At 43.3% G+C, this 12921-nt stretch overlaps 1 protein-coding gene across 1 annotated transcript in view; it reads left to right on the top strand.

The window, feature by feature from the left end:
- stk32a (serine/threonine kinase 32A) overlaps nucleotides 1–12921 on the top strand; it is a 323186-nt gene that overhangs the window by 178950 nt on the left and 131315 nt on the right. The gene's annotated exons all lie outside the window — the stretch shown is intronic.

Here is a 12921-nt window from a genome sequence, read left to right as displayed (position 1 = left end):
GGTAGGCTAGAGGTTACTAAGGTGGACAAATCCCCAGGACCAGATGGGATCTATCCCAGGTTGCTGAGGGAGGTGAGAGAGGAAATAGCTGGGGCCCTGACAGATATCTTTGTGGCACCCTTAAATAAAGGTGAGGTGCCAGAGGACTGGTGGGTTGCTCATGTTGTCCCCCTGTACAAAAAGGGTAGAAGGGATATTCCGGGTAACTACAGACCAGTGAGCATGACGTCAGTGGTGGGAAAGTTATTGGAGAAGATACTGTGGGAAAAAGATCTATTTATATTTAGAAAAGAATGGGCTTACAGTGGCAACATCATTTTGTGGAGGGGAGATCGTGCCTTACCAACTTAATAGAGTTCTTCGAGGAAGTGACCAAGTTGTTAGATGAAGAAAGGGCTGTTGATGTCATATACATGGACTTTAGTAAGGCATTTGATAAGGTTCCCCATGGTAGACTAATGGAGAAAGTGAAGTTACATGGTGTGCAGGGTGTTCTAGCTAGGTGGATAAAGAACCAGTTGAGCAACAGGAGACAGAGAGTTGAAGGGAGTTTCTCAAAATGGAGAAAGGTGACCAGTGGTGTTCCACAGGGGTCAGTGTTGGGGCCACTGTTGTTTGTAATATACATATATGATCTGGAAGAGGGCACTGTTGGTATGATCAGCAAGTTTGCAGATGACACAGAGATTGGTGGGGTAGCAGAAAGCATAAGGGACTGTCAGAGAATACAGGAGGAGATAGATAGACTGGAGAGTTGGATGGAAAAGTGGCAGATTGAAAAGTCTGGTTTTCAATCCAGACAAATGTGAGGTGATGCATTTAGGCAAGACTAATTCTAGAGCGAATTATATAATGAACGGAAGAGCATTGAGAAAAGTTGATGGGCAGAGAGATCTGGGAGTGCAGGTCCATTGTACCCTGAAGGTTGCTGCACATGTGGGTTGAGTGGTCAAGAAGGCATATAGTGTGCTTGACTTCATTGAATGGTGTATTGAATATAAGAGCTGGCAAGTCATGTTAACATTGTATAAGACATTGGTTCGGCCACATTTAGAATGGTGTGTACAGTTCTGGTCGCCACATTACCAAAAGGATGTGGACACTTTGGAGAGGATGCAGAGAAGATTTACGAGGCTGTTGCCTGGTATGGAAGGTGCTAGCTATGAAAGGTTGAGTAGGTTAGGTTTATTTTCATTAGAGAAAAGGAGATTGAGGGGGGACCTGATTGAGGTTGATAAAATCATGAAGGGTATCGACAGGGTGGATAGAGACAAGCTTTTTTTCAGGGTGAAGGATTCAGTAATGAGAGATTACACTTTCAAGGTGAGAGGTGGAAAGTTTAAGGGGGATACGCGTGACATGTACTTCACACAGAGTGTGGTGGGCGTTTGGAAAGTGTTGCCAGTAGAGGTGGTAGAGGCAGGCACAGTAGATTCATTTAAGATGCGTCTGGATAAATGCATGAATAGGTGGGGAGCAGAGGGATACAGATGCTTAGAAATTGACTGACAGGTTTAGACAGTGCGTTTGAATCAGCTCAGGTTTGGAGGGCTGAAGGGCCTATTCCTGGGCTGTAAATTTTCTTTGTTCTTCTTTCTTTGTAAAACCTCAGCCAGACAGAGAACATACCCTGGGGAACCGTTGCAGATTTAACATACTAATTCAGTTCCAGTGTCCTATGATAAGCAGTTTGTGTAGTTACCACTGATAGTGGTAACAGGCTCAGGCTAAGGCTAATTGGTTGAGAAAAATTCACCCAGATTGGCTCAACAGTTTTTCATTACAAAATGGCTACCTCAGTGAAGTCCTAGTGAAATGCCCAGGAGTTTTTCAGGAAGGGCTTGCGACTATCAAAGGGGTCAAAGGAACTTTACAAGTTGACGAGAAAGCAGTTACGAGATATTGCAAGGACCATCCAGTGCCATTTGCCTTTTGGCAAAACTAGAGGCAGAAACCAGGAGGCTGGAGAAGGAAGGAATCATCAAACCAGTGCAGTTTGCGGAATGGGCAGTACCAGTTGTACCGATTATGAAGCCTGACGGCTCAGTTTGCCTTTGTGGGGATTTTAAGCTAATGGTATAATGCTTCGCACAGCTGGAGAAATACCCCATGCCTTGCACAGAGGACTTGTACACAAAATTGGTAGGGGACTGTCCTTTAAGAAGATGGCATGAGCCATGCCGCCCTGCAATTGCGACTCGGTGAGGAGTCCCAGCCGTATGGCACAATTAATACCCACAAAGATTCATACCAATATACGAGACTGCCATTTGGGTATCATTGGCCTGCTCCCTTTTCCAGCGGACCATGGAGAATATTTTGCAAAGGGTTGCATTTATCTGGATGATGTGCTAATAACCGGGAAGACCAATAAAGAGCACTTGAGAAATTTGGACAGAGTGCTTGAATATTTCTCCTGGAAGGGTGTGCGCTGTAGAAGGGAAAATGTGTGTTCCAGGCGTCCCAAGTGACCTACTTGGATTACAAGACCAGGTTACACCCGTTGGAAGATAAAGTGAGGGCGATCAAATGAGTCCCAACTCCCATGTCTATATTGCCGTTTAGCTCTTTCCTTGGCTTAGTGAATTATTACTGAAAATACATACATAACTTGGCTTCCATCTTGTCACCTTTACACCTGCTATTGGAAAAGGGTCAGCCTTGGAAGTGAATATATAGCCAAGAAATGATTTTTTAGGCAAGTAAAAGTAGTTATTATCATCTAAGATGTTGGCCCACTGTGATCCAAAGCGAGAGGTAGCGCTGACACACAATGCTACCCCATACAGTATCAGGGTAGTGTTGGCTCAGTGGTGGCCCAACCGAGAGGACCACCCAAAAGTTGCATGCTTCCCAGACTTTTGCTGATGCTGAACAGAAATGTGCTCAGATAGAGAAGGCAGGTATGGCAGTCATCTTTGGTATGAGGAAGTTCCACCAGTATCTTTGCAGTCAGGAATTTGTCATATAATAGATCACATACCCCTGTGAGGACTATTGAAGGAAGACAAGGCAGTGCCGTCCATAACTTCTGATAGAATTCAGTTCTGGGCCCTTATTCGCAGTGCATATAAGTTAGGTAACTTCCAGGAAGCCAAGTGGCTAATGCGAATGCCTGAGTCACCTCTGAGTGACAGATACTCCACTGGTGGTGCCTCCCCTGGAAGAATCCATTTTGGCTTTACACTTCCTGGACACCCAGTCACCGCTGATAATATCCAACTGCCCAGCGAAACTAAACCACCTGGTGGGAATGGAGGGAAACAGAAGGGCCATCGCAACCAGGATTGAAATACTTCTGGACCTAGCAAGGCCAGATCACTACAGAATGGCATATTATTATGAGGAGCAATGGGGATTATCCCAAGTTGATGTCACTGCCAGATACTGGCTGAATTCCACTTGGGCAACATGTAACTGAATTTAGGGTTTACCTGGTCATTCCACGAATGTGGAGGTGCTGCCATTGGAAATTTTTGATCTTCTTGGTACTCTGGATATTATCCTACCAATGCAGTTATGTTGGCATCCCACCCTGGCAACCAGACATAGCTCACTGCCAGCATCTTCATTTGGAAATGCCTAGATAACCCAAGTGGAATTCAGCCAGCATCTGGCAGTGACATCAACTTTGGATAATCCCCATTGCTCCTCATAGTAATATGCCATTCTGTAGTGATCTGGCCTTGCTAGGTCCAGAAGTATTTCAATCCTGGTTGCGATGGCCCTTCTGTTTCCCTCCATTCCCACCAGGTGGTTTAGTTTCGCTGGACAGTTGGATATTATCAGCGGTGACTGGGTGTCCAGGAAGTGTAAAGCCAAAATGGATTCTTCCAGGGGAGGCACCACCAGTGGAGTATCTGTCACTCAGAGGTGACTCAGGCATTCGCATTATGCCAGTCCTTTCATGGGCTTAATGTTCCTGGTCATTGTGGATGTCCATTCAAAGTTGGACGTGCGTAAAGTTCGTTCAGCAAACTCAGGGATGACAATTGAGAAGCTGCAAGCATCATTCTCGATGATCTCCCAGAATTATTGGTCATGGACAATGGCACGTCATTTATCAGTTGGGAGCTTGAGTATTTTCTGAAGTCGAATGGTATTCAGCACATAAGGACAGCTCCATACCATCCATTGTCCAATGGTCTGTGGAAATAGCAGGCAAACATTGAGGCAGGCTTAAAGAAAGAGCCTGCAGCATCACTGTTCCTGTTCACATATAGGACCACCCCTCATGCAACAACAGGGATGGCTCCTGCATAGTTGCTGATGGGGAGAACACTCCACACCAGGTTAAATCTGATTTTTCCAGACTGGGAGTGGGGTAGGGGGTGGAGGAGTGGTGTGAAATAGCAGCAACAATGCCAATGCTAACTGCACTCTTCCTCTGAGTGAGAGAGTTAATTTATTTCAGGGGACAAAGTTTGGTGCTGAAACCATGGAAATGGCCCGATATGGGTATGAGGTGAGGTGGATGCGAGGTCAGGTCCCATTACTTTCAAAATTCAGGTAGGTGAGGTGGTCCTGAGCAAATTTGCATCATCTGAAAGCTTTTACCTCACAAACAGGACAGGAGCAAAACATACCTGGCCCTTCAGTACAGCTGGAAGGCCTGGCAGAAACCACAGGTGTTCCCCCTCTATCTAATGTCGAGGAAACCTCAGAGTCTAAGACAAATGCAGCCTTGATACCTTTACCATCGAAGAAGGGGAGGAAATACTCCCGAGACGCTTTGGACATGAGGTGGGCCACTGTCCGGTATTTGGCACCCGTGTCAGAGTCCGACATAGAGGAACTGGACCTGGGGTGCAAAATGTTGCATGAAAATCTACATATGAAAGGTCAGGCCTACATCTTTAGACTTAGCAGTCAGTGGGGGTAGGGAGAGGTAGTGATTGGAACCAGATGGATCTCATTGACCATGAGATCCTTGATTGGGGTTGTTAACCTGGGCCAATCAGGAAGGCCTGGCTGACCAAATATTAACGGGGTTTAGAGTCTCCTCAGTCTAGGTTAAAAATCACACAACACCAGGTTTCAGTCCAACAGGTTTATTTGGAAGCACTAGCTTTTGGAGCAGTGCTCCTTCATCATGAAGGAACAGCACTCTGAAAGCTAGTGCTTCCAAGTAAACCTGTTGGACTGAAACCTGGTGTTGTGTGATTTTTAACTTTGTACACCCCAGTCCAGCACTGGCTCCTCCAAATCATCTCAGCCCAGGTGACCAACTCTGAGCTGGCTGGCTAAAGCCAGTATACTGTGCATATAAATAAAGGGTGACTTGGTGACAGGACACCGGCTGTATCGATTTTTCAGACTGGTGGTGGTTTAACCCGAGGGTCATCAAACCTCAGACGACGGGGAAAGTTGAGAAGGAGAATCCTTCGCGGTAACTTCAGTTTATGCAGGAATTGAACCCACACTTTTGGTATTATTCTGCATCACAAGCCAGCCATCTGGCCAAACTTTCCTTTGCATTTATGGAAATGAGATTCTCAGTGAGGCATGATGAACATTTAAGTTCCTTTGTTTGTAACAAGACACTTTCAGGTTTTCTGTGGTTTCACATTGCTGTGTTGAATTCTACTGTAAAGGCCATCTCGGGTGTCTTGATCGTAACTGATAAGTCATGTAATTAGGTCATTAAAGCCGTGTAATATGTCATAGAGACAATCCTAACTCTTAGGTCAGGTGTATCAGTTACTGACTTTTCAGCAGGAGAATATGTTTACTGTTTCAGCTGAAATGATTGAGTTGCTTCTCCTGAAAACCTAACACTGAACATATTGTAATTGGTCATGTAATTGCAGCAACTTTCAAAAGCAGGAAACAAATAGCGATATTAACAAAGTTACCAATAATTGACTGGTTGAATTCTATCAATTGCTTCTGTTGTGTCCTCTTTCCTGTCAAGATACTCGGACTTATCAATTTGTCTTGCCAATTTAAAACCTTTTAATCTCCTTCCTGTTGATTGCCAAGTCCTGTTGCCATTGGAGACGCAAATCAGCAGTTGCATTTCCTATTACACAATGTGACTCACTACAAATGATTCTTTCCACATTAATAAGTACGATCTAGTTATGGATCAGTGGCTTTTCGTACTGCACTCTACGATGTTCCAAGCAGTTCTGTCTCAATTGCCAACCTTCAATAAACTTGGCAACATTAATTGGTGCAGGATACAGTTGCAAAATGAAAAGATAGCTCTGTCAATTGATCATGGAGTTTGAATTCACTTTATAATGATACAGTGATATAGCAGCAGCATTTATGAAAGATAATTTTCAGAATTTGTTCTCGCAGTGGAGTTCCTGCCTCATTAGGAATTCAATTAGAAAATTGTGTGCAGAACATGCATGTTTCTGCAATACAGTCTTTGTGGGTGAAGTTCTCAAAGAGTGTGCAAAGTCAGGAGATTTTTCCACAGATGTTACCTTATTCCCAGTTCTTTCAGTTTGGGATTTAGAGATATTCTCTAAATAATTAATATTTCCAAAATGTAGTAAATATCTAACTAATCTGTTCCAGATTCCCACACAGGGTTTGGAGAATGAGGCCTGATTTTTTTAGGCTTTACCAGGACTAGGTGCAAAGGCAAGCTAAAATTGGCACCACTGGTTACAATGTGGTTCCATCCTATGCCTGGGCCATTTTCACAGAGATGGGATGCAGAGGCCAGCAGGTCTGTCCACTTTTCATGACGGGTATCCAATGCAGCTCACTAAGAGCTACTTTATCTTACTAAAAAGAACAGGTTGGCATTTTCCAGTCAGCCTCTTGACTCCCATAGATTGTGGGGTCCAGGTTAGATGTTTGGAGAAAGCCTCCCAGCAAAGGGTATGGTAGCCAACACTCAAGACAGGTCCCACCTGAGTGCACTCTCTCAGACTTACCTTCCATAGTATCCTGCTGCTGTTTCAAGTTGGATAGCTTTGGAATAAGCCTTGAACTTCAAAGGCCTGCTCACTGTCCTTGAATGGATGCTGTGCCCAGCCTCTGGTCTCTCTCTGAGTAAAACCACAATAAGTGACTGTTTACTATGTATATTTGCACTGAATGCAGAGTTCAATAGGTCTCATAAAACCCTTCCTTGTGTATGTAAATGAAGCTGAATCACTGGATTCTTCCGTCAGTGAAGCTGATTTAGACCATGTTAACAAATAAAGAGGACCTACCTCTATTGTGAGTGAGCGTATAAGATTCCACAACACCATCTTAAAGGAGTGTTGGGGAGTTCCAGTGAATTCCTTGGTCAACACTTAATCTTCACAAACACAATAAAACCAAAGAACTACAGCTGCTGGAAATAAGAAACAAAAACGGAAATTGCTGGAAAAGCTCTGTGGTTCTGGCAGCATCTGTGAAGAGAAAGCAGAATTAACATTTCAGGTCTGGTGATCTTTTTTCAGACCCTGTTGGTACTTAATCTTCATGCATCACTGACACCAGCTTTTAGCTCATTTATCAGACTGAGTTTGTGAGATCTGACTTTGTGCAAAAGAATTTCTAGGTAACTACATTACTTCTGTGACTACTCTTGCAAAGTTTATATTTGGCATAGACCGCTTTAGGGCATCCACAGCATGAAAAAGATGCTAAATAAACAAAAGCATGTTCTTTACCATTTCTCTTCCACCTAATGAAACAAGGTCATGCCAAGAGCACAGGTTTTAAGTGTCATCAGGTTGCAAGGTGCTGTTGGGTTTGCAACACAGATTGGATGTAATCTTGAAGGTGCTACTATGTACCCTCATGCCCCCAACTGCCTCACACCTAAACTCCCACTATTCATTGGCCATCTCACCTGTTTTGTGCTTCTCTCCCTTGCCACATTAATCAGAAGGCAAAAGCAGTCTCTGGTTGGGACTCCTCACTCTGAATGATACTTGACGAGCAGTCAAAAGATCTCTTTTATTTGTTCATTGGATGTGGATGTTGCTTGCTGGGCCAGCATTTAATGCCCATCCCTTATTCCCTTGAGAAGATGTTGAGCTGCTTTCTTGAGACACTGCAGCCTTGCGTAGGTATACCCACAGTGCTGTTAAGAAGGAAGTCCAGGATTTTGACCTAACAATAACAGTGAAGGAATGGCAATGGGAAAGGAGTGGCTTGATGGGAAACCTGCAGGCGATAGTGTTCCCAGTAACTGCTGTCCTTTTCCTTCTGGATGGTAGATTTGGAAGCTGATGTTAATGAAACCATGTTGAATTTCTGTAATGTGCTTTGCAACTGGTACACTCTGCCTGCTATTGTGTTGGTGGTGGAGGGTGTGAATGTTGTAGACATTGTGCCTGTCAAGTTGGATGCTTTACCATGAATTGTGTCACGATCGTTGAGTGTTGTTGGAACTGCGCTCGTCCAAGCACGGAAGTATTCCATCACAATCCTGACTTGTGCCTTGTAGATGATAGACAGGCTTTGAGGAGTCAGGAGGTGAATTACTTGTTGCAGGATTTCCAGCTTCTGATTTGTTATTGTAGCCACTCTATTTACATGGTGATAGTAGAGGATTCAACGATGGTAATGTCATTGTATATCAAGGGGTGATGATTAAAGCCTTTCTTATTAGAGGTTTTTATTGTGTGTCATTTGTGAGGTACAAATGTTACTTACCACTTGTCAGCCCAAGCTTGAACATTGCCTTTGTTGCATTTGGACATAGATTAGATTAGATTAGATTAGATTACTTACAGTGTGGAAACAGGCCCTTCGGCCCAACAAGTCCACACCGCCCCGCCGAAGCAAACCCACCCATACCCCTACATCTACATCTACCCCTACCTAACATTACGGGCAATTTAGCTTAGCCAATTCACCTGACCGGCACATTTTTTGGAGTGTGGGAGGAAACCGGAGCACCCGGAGGAAACCCACGCAGACACGGGGAGAACGTGCAAACTCCACACAGTCAGTCGCCTGAGGCGGGAATTGAACCCGGGTCTCCGGCGCTGTGAGGCAGCAGTGCTAACCACTGTGCCACCGTGCCGCCCACTATTTCAGTATCTGTGGAGGCATGAACATGGTGCAGTTATCAGCGAACATCGCATCATCTGACTTTACAATGGAGTGAAGGTCATTGATGAAGCAGCTGAAATACACTACCCTGAGGAACTCCTGCAGAGATGCCTTTGAGGTGCAGTGATTGACCTCCAACAACCTCCAACATCTTCCTTTGTACCAGGCTTCTCTCCAACTAATGGAGAGTGTTTCCCAATTCCCATTAACTCCAGTTTCACTAAAGCTCTGCAATGTCACACTAAGTCAAATGTGGCCTTGATGCCAAGAGCAGTCACTCTCACTTCACCTCACCTCTGGATATAACCATTTCTGTCCATGTTTGAACCAAGGTGGTAATGAGGTCAGGAGCATATTTCTTTTTAAATATATTGATTGTGGAATTCCTGGTGTTTGTGTTTGTTTATTTATTTACTGACTTTTATTACACATCCATAATTACCTCGAGGACAGCTAAGCATCAACTATCTCTCTGTTGATCCGAAGACACATGTAGCTCGTGTCAGGTACGGTAAGAACAGCAGATTTTCTTCCCTACAACATCCTAGTAAAAGAGTTTTTTTAAATGACATTCAACAGTGGTTACATGGTCGCCATTTATTCCAGATTTTTATTGAATTCAAATTTCATCCATGTCCCAAGAAAATTTCATTATTTAAAAACTGCAGTAAAATGGAAATACATTATTAGAGTGCACAGGAAATGGGACAACACCATGGTAAGTGGTTGCCCCAAAGTATTCTATCCTAGTAAACTCTTGAAGAAATGCCATTAGGCTCAGGAATTACAAGAAGCTCCCACTGCAGCATTTCTGATTAAAGAATGGGGGTTTTTGTGTTGGAACCTTGTTTGCAGCATCCCACTGTTACCAAGAGACGATTGAGTTTACCTGACTTAAAGCAGAAGTGGCACCTTATGAAAGTATTAAAAACAAGCTTAGTTAATTAAGACCCTTGATGTTAATTCTGGAAAGAGTAAAAATAGATAAGTCCCCTGGGCTGGATGAGATTTATCATGGATTCTCTGGGATGCCAGGGAGGAGATTGCTGAGCCTTTGGCTTTGATCTTTATGTCGTCATTATCTACAGGAATAGTGCCAAAAGACTGGAGGATAGCAAATGTTGCCCCCTTGTTCAAGAAGAGGAGTAGAGACAAGCCTGTAAATTATAGACCTGTGAGCATTACTTCAGTTATGGGTGAAGTGTTGGAAAAGGTCATAAGAGATAGGATTTATAATCATCTAGAGATGAATAAGTTGATTAGGGGTAGTCAACACAGTTTTGTGAAGGGGAGGTCATGCCTCACAAACCTTATTGAGTTCTTTGAGAAAGTGACCAAACAAGTGGATGAGAGTGAAGCGGTTGATGTGGTATATATGGATTTCAGTAAGGCGTTCGATAAGGTTCCCCACAGTAGGCTATTGCACAAAGTACGGAGGCATGGGATTGAGGGTGATTTAGCGGTTTGGATCAGAAATTGGCTAGCTGAAAGAAGACAGAGAATGGTGGTTGATGGGAAATGTTCATCCTGGAGTTCAATTACTAGTGGTAACAAGGATCTGTTTTGGGGCCACTGTCGTTTGTCATTTATGTAAATGACCTGGATGAGGACATAGAAGGATTTTGTTAGTAATTTCGGGGATGACACTAAGGTTGGTAGAGTTGTGGATAATGACAAAGGATGTTGTAGGTTACAGAGGGACATAGATAAGCTGCAGAACTAGGCTGAGAGGTGGCAAATGGAGTTTAATTCGGAAAAGTGTGAGGTGATTCACTTTGGAAGGAGTAACGGGAATGCAGAGTACTGGATAAATGGTAAAATTCTTGGTTGTGTAGATGAGCAGAGAGATTGCAGTGTCCAGGTACATAGATCCGTGAAAATTTCCACTCAGGTTGACAGGGCTGTTAAAAAGGCATACGGTGTGTTAGCTTTTATTGGTAGAGGGATTGAGATTGGGAATCATGAGGTTATGCTGCAGCTCTGTTGCAACCACATTTTGAGTTTTTCATACAGTCTGGTAACCGCAATATAGGAAGGGTGTGGAAGCTTTGGAAAGTGTTCAGAGGAGATTTACTGGGATGTTGCCTGTTATGGAGGGAAGGTCTTATGAGGAAGGACTGAGGGACTTGAGGCTGTTTTCATTAGAGTGAAGAAGGTTGAGAGGCAACTTAACTGAGACTTATAAAATAATCAGAAGGTTAGATAGATTGGACAGTGAGAGTCTTTTTCCTCAGATGGCGATGGCTAGCATGAGACAAAGCTTGAAATTGAGGGGTGATAGATATAGGATAGATGTCAGAGGTAATTTCTTTACTCAGAGATTAGTAGGGGCGTGGAAATCTCTGCCTGCCACATAAGTAGACTCGCTAACTTTAAAGACATTTAATGGTCATTGCATAGGGGTATGGATGAGAATGGAATAGCATAGATTAGATGGACTTCAGAGTGGTTCCACAGGTCAGTGCAAAATCAAGGGCTGAAGGACTGTACTACGCTTAAAGTTCTATGTTACCAATTTGGTGTTTAAACTAATGTGTCATTGAACTATGTCAAATTGGAGGATGAATGCAGATTATTGCTTCATTTAACGCTGTACAATGAGTGAAAGCAAGCTTTTTAAATATTTATTCATGGGATGAGGGCAATGCTGTCTAGACCAGCATTTATTACCCATCCTGATTTGCCCAGAGGGCAGTTGAGAGGCAACCACATTGTCTAGAATTGCATGTAGGCTAGACCAGGTAAAGATGACAGATTTCCTTCCCTAAAGGATATTAGTGAACCAGATGGGTTTTTCCAACAATTGACAATGGACTCATGGTTGTCATTCTTAATTTCAGTTTTTTTTAAAAAATTGCTTTCCGATTCTACCATGGCAGGATTCAAATCTGGGTCCTCAGGACATTACCTGTACCTCTGGATTAATAATCTAGCGATAACACCACTCGGCCATTGCCTCCCCCCATAATCAAATGTGTAGTCAACTGCTATTTGCTATCTCTCCTATTGACTTCAACAAAATAAGATGTAGAATGTGTTTTCTAAACACTGTCAATCCAGTTTATGCAACTGCATAAAGTCCAGGTCTCGGTCAATGTACAGTGGACTGAATTGAATTTGAAGTTTGGTTATGCAACCTATTCTACTTAACAAGGAGATATTCTGGCTGTCACCCCAATTGACAGCCAACTATCTTAATCTGCTACGTATGCTTTGTCTCACCTCCCTTTTCAGGGTAGAGTTTTCCAGTCCTCCTCCAATTCGTTTGTAGGCAGAGTTATTCAAGCCTGTAATTTTTTCCAGATGACCTTCCTCCCAGCCTCTTGCCCAGCCTCAAACTGTCCACAGTTTTGTTTTTAAAACAAAAACAAGTTGTTTAAGGCCTTGGGCACAATTTGTTTGTTTATAGAGGATATTCAGGTACTGGATATGAGTTTGCTGGCTGAGCTGGCAGGTTCGTTTTCACACATTTCGTCAGGACACTCAGTAACATCATCAATGAGCCTCTGGTGAAGCACTGGTGGTATGGCCCGCTTTTTATTTATGTGTTTAGGTTTCTTTGGGTTGGTGATGTCATTTCCTGTTTTTTTTCTCAGGGGTGGGTAAATGGGATCCAACTCAATGTGTTTGTTGGTAGAGTTCCGGTTGGAGTGTCATGCTTCTAGGATTTCTTGCTTGTGTCTCTGTTTAGCTTGTCCTAGAATGGATGTGTTGTCCCAGTCAAAGTGAGGTCCTTCCTCATCTGTACGTAAAGATACCAGTGAGAGTGAGTCATGTCTTTTTGTGGCTAGTTGATGTTCATGTATCCTGATGACTAGTTTTCTGCCTGTTTGTCCAATGTAGTGTTTGTTACAGTTCTTGCAAGATATTTTGTATATTACATTAGTTTTGCTTGTTAAGGTA

This window comes from Chiloscyllium punctatum, chromosome 20 (assembly GCF_047496795.1).
Source record: "Chiloscyllium punctatum isolate Juve2018m chromosome 20, sChiPun1.3, whole genome shotgun sequence".
Classification (NCBI taxonomy): Eukaryota; Metazoa; Chordata; class Chondrichthyes; order Orectolobiformes; family Hemiscylliidae; genus Chiloscyllium; species Chiloscyllium punctatum.
This window is presented reverse-complemented; position numbering and strand designations above follow the sequence as displayed.